Source organism: Petaurus breviceps, unplaced genomic scaffold (assembly GCF_028583685.1).
Source record: "Petaurus breviceps papuanus isolate PSGF00001 unplaced genomic scaffold, PetGlider_PUasm1.0 90779, whole genome shotgun sequence".
Taxonomy (NCBI): Eukaryota; Metazoa; Chordata; class Mammalia; order Diprotodontia; family Petauridae; genus Petaurus; species Petaurus breviceps.
In genome coordinates, this window is record NW_027187344.1 from 11586249 (window position 1) to 11591043 (window position 4795).

Here is a 4795-nt window from a genome sequence, read left to right on the forward strand (position 1 = left end):
TGGTATTTAATCATTGGTATTTCTCCAGCATTTTGGTTTCCAAAAAGACTTTTCTTACACTTCAGCTCTTGTTAACCCAAGTTAGCAAGCGTTCATTTAGTGCTTACTATGGTTAGAAGGGTTGTGATAAATTTAATGGGGGAATATGGGAAGTCCCATATAGAATATATTGAGTATGAGGCATAAGCAAAACTTCCAAGCAGTTGGCTGTGTGGAACTGGTGTTCAGGGGAGGGGTGAGAGTCACATATATAGATCTGGGAGTCATTCACAAAGAGAAGATATTTGAAACCATGAGGGAGGCAGGGAGGGAGAGGGAAGAAGGAAGAAAAAGTGGAGGAGGTGGAGGAGGAAAAAGAAAAGATAGCCTGGGGGAGGAGGGAGGGCATCCATGTTTAGCATTTAGGGAGAAGAGTATGAACTGGCAAAGGGATCCATAAGTAGCAATCAGACAAGAGAACCAGGAAAAAGTAGAGTCAAGGCAGGAAAGGAGATCCAGGAAGGGATATTCAATAGTGTCAGATATTCAATTCATCTCAACAAGCATTTCCTGAATAAATTTTTATAGCACAAATACAAAATGATATGTGGAAAGTGAAGGGGACAGAGCTAATAATGGGGAGATCAGGAAAGGCCTTCTGTGTTGGTTTGTGCCTAAGCTGTGCTTTGCAGGAAGAGATGAGGATAGAGCGCATTCTAGGCCTGGGGGACTAGCCAAGTATAATGAGAAATGAGAAAGGAACATTGTATTTAGCAACCAAGAAGGCAGTGGAAAGAACAGTGTTAGTAGAGTGATGGGGTTGGAAACCAGATTTCATGGGACTGAAGAGTGAGTCTTGGTGAGGAAGTAGAGGCAGGAAATATAGGTTACTCTTTATGGAAATATATCAATGGAGGCAAAGATAGATATAGAACAATATTTTGAAGGGGAAACAGAGTCCAGGAAAGATTTTCTTAGAATATACAAGACTTTCCCACGTTTGTGGGCAGAGAGAGAGAAGCAAGGGACAGACTCAAGATGAGACAGAAGGAATGAGCAGATAAGCAATATCTTGGAGGAGAAGGATTCAAGGGCACAAATGAAGACATGGCATCAGCAAAGAGGAGAGTCGTTTGAGGGAGGAGCAAAAGACGTGAAGAGTTGCTGATGTGGAGGATAGGACATGAGGAAATTTATGAGAGGAGACTTCTTGGAATAACAAAAGGGTAAAACAAGGGGACCTTGTTATTATTATTATTATCTCCATTTTACAGTGAGGAAGCTATAAAACAGACTGAAGTTGAGTGACTTCTCCAGGTTCATACAACTAGTAACTGTTTGAAACTGGATTTGAAATCATATTTTTGGGGTGGCTAGGTGGCACAGTAAATAGAGCCCTGGCCCTAGAGTCAGGAGGACCTGAGACTAAGACACTTAACACAAAGCTAGCTGTATGACCTTGGGCAAGTCACTTAACCCCAACTGCCCTACCTTCCTCCCTCCAAAAAGAAAAAAAATCATATTTTCCTGACTACAGATACTTTCTAGCCACCATACCACCTAGCTGCTTAGATAATTAATACTTGACTCAGATAGGGTGCCAATACTTTCTTCTTATTTCTTTCCATGAGCTATATGTACAGCTAACTCAAGAATCCCCTGACCACTTCTAAAGATCTTAGGGTCAGGAGGTGTCCAGAGATGGATCTCACCATATCAGAACACTTGATCTATTTTCAGTCACTTTATATACTGTATGTATAGATACACACACACACACACACATATATATATACACATATATCCATATAGACATGTGGGTATATAAATAACATGTGTTTTATATACCTACATATATACATACAATCAACCTTGTGACCACAGTATGCTAAATCTCTGAGTCCTTGAAAGTAGGGTATCATGAACTAAGGAGGAACTCACATCTATGTAATGGGAATAATGAGCTGTGTTCAGAGAGTACATAAAATATTTTAATATTTTAGGTAACATTGAGTAATAATAACCGAGTCATTCCCCAATAGATAAATAATCAAAGGATGCGAAAGAATAGCTTGCAAAAGAAGAATGTCGGGGTGGCCAGGTAGCACAGCGAGTAAGAGCACCAGCTCCAGTGTCGGGATGACCTGGAGATCAAATCCTGGGCTCAAACACTTAGCACCCACTGAGAAACACCTGACCGTGTAACCTTGAGCAAGTTACTCAACCCCAATTGCTTAAAAAAAAAAAGCACATATTGCAATAAAGCAAGTCACACACATTAAAAAAAATGTGTGTATATATGTACATACATATATGCATATGCATGTTATGTGTATATCATGCATGCATATCATATATCACGCGTGTGTGTATATATACACACATATCACAGACATTGTGGATGGACAATTAACTTGATCCAGGATTGAAGGGAGAGTAGTCTATATTGTCTTTGGGAACTTAATATGCGGTGCTTTTAATGATCCCGAGTTTCTCCTTGAAACAAAAGCCCACTTTTTCGTGTCAACATTCTTCTGTTGATCTTGAATGGCCCCCAATTCATGGAATAACACAGTCATGAATAATGAAAACCAGTGGAGTATGAGCCCAGTTCAAATCCTGACCCTGCATCAAACTACTTCTGTGACTAGAAATGTCACTTTCCCATGTCCAAAACTCAATTTCCCCATTGGTATTACATCCCATTCCATTTCATTAACTGTTTATTAAGTACCTACCATGTACAATGTTTTGTGCTAAGTGCTGGGGATTCAAAGACCAAAATGAAATAGTACTACCCCTACATATATTATCAATAAATAATTGTGCAGGGAGAGCAGAGTAAAGGAAATAACCAGAAAGATGTGTGATGAGAAAAAGAGGTAGGCAAGCTATGTAACAAATACAAGGGATAATTGACACTCCACCTGTTCTATATTGGTAATAAGTTACTCACACCCATAGTGGGTAATGAAAAATTGCCTAAGAGAAGCAGTAGAAAGCTTCAATACATGAGATTTATGAGGTCAGTAGCATAGTGAAGGAGAGAGATAGACAACCTATGTCATCCATTAATATCTGTGCAATTTTAGGACATCTAGACAAAGGTCCTCAGCTAGGCTGATGAGCCCTCAGTGAAAATTTTTACGGGATGATATAGAGAAAAGTAGCATGGGCCAAGAAGGTATAAAGGGATTCTGATCTCTACCATAGCAGGAAGTATCCACACTGAAGAACTCAGCTTGGTGTAGCAGCAAGCACCCCCGTGTCCCCAGGGTTGATGCCACCACAGGTTCTTGGATCTGCTTTGATAAAGGAAAGCAACTCAAAGTGGGTTAACAAGCTTACTTTAATCAGTCAAACATGTATTGTTTACCTAGTTCAGGGGAAAGAGGTCAGCACCCCGAACTTCAGAATATACAGACAGAATTATCAAGACAGAAACAGATCAAGTAGACAGATTTCAAACTGTCCAACCATTACATCCATACCCAGTCAACATCTGGGTTTCAACATCTGGGTTTTTCAAAGCCGAGGGGGGGCGCTCAACAATGGCTTCCCAGAATCCCGATCAAATCACAGAACACTTCTCAAAGTGAGCCCCAAAACAAAGCTACACATCAGGGCTTATATAGCCTTCTCCTGGTTCAGAGAATGTAACAACCTTATTGACTCACTAGCCAATCAAGAAGTATCTACTGAAAAACAAGCCTCCCACCCCAGGCTCCAGGTGCACTTTAGCCTAGGAGCAGGGAAGATCTTAAAAATTTACATTCCCATTACACTTGGTCATGAAAATGATATACTTTAATATTTCAATATTACAAACACTCTTTAACTTAGCAGACAGTTTTTTAAGATTTATTCTGGTAAAAAAAAATCCGTTTATACCTCAGCCAACCTCATAATTTAGTCTCTCTCAAATTAGACTGGTTCTTAGACCACACAAATTGTTGTTGTTTGTCCTTTGTTCTTGAAAAGAACAAATGGCATCATGAGGGTCGTAGCCTGACTTGTGAGTGAGCTGGATTGTAGTTTATCACTAGCCTCATGCCCATAGCCTTCCCAGCTTCCTAGAACCCTCCTGGCATAGCCTTTGAGAAACCCAGGGCCGCCTCTACACCATGATAAAGCGGAATATTAGTGGAGGAACATTGACTCATAAAATGTTTGAGCTAGGAGGGAGCTGAGAGGTTGTCCCGATTGTCTTCATGCTCTACCTCCCTTGTGAAACATTGTTTAATTCCCTCTATTTCACTAGGGCTCTTTTATTTCTCCAACTGACCTTTTTTTATACACACCTTATATATGTTGCATGTGTGTGCACACATGCACAAGCACACTGTGATAGTAATGGAACATAAAGATTCCCCTGTATTGGCTTGGTTTTCAAATTGATTATGTTAAAACCCAGAGCTTGTTAATCCCACCTGTGGGATGGACTTGTTGATGTGAAAAGAAAGTCCTGAACTGGGAGGAGCTGGTGACGTAGATTTGGAGAGACACAAGAAAGAGGCAGAGGAACCTTTTTGGAAGCAGCACCTCGTGGAGGCAGAGAGAGAGACTGAGAGGATTGAATTGCCCTGGACTTTTGAGACCTGCCCCCTGAGCTGCCAAGGACTGAGGAGACATGGCTGTTTTGCTAGTACTTTGTCTGTCTGTTTTGATGTTGTTTTGCCAGATTTGTCCACTGGTGAAAGACTGTCCTGTTGAAGAAGTCCTGGAACCTGGCTGTTGGCTAAGAAGCCCTGAGACTGTCCTGCAGACAGAGAGTGAATACTGTCCACTGGTGAAGGACAGTGCTGTTGTTGCAGGG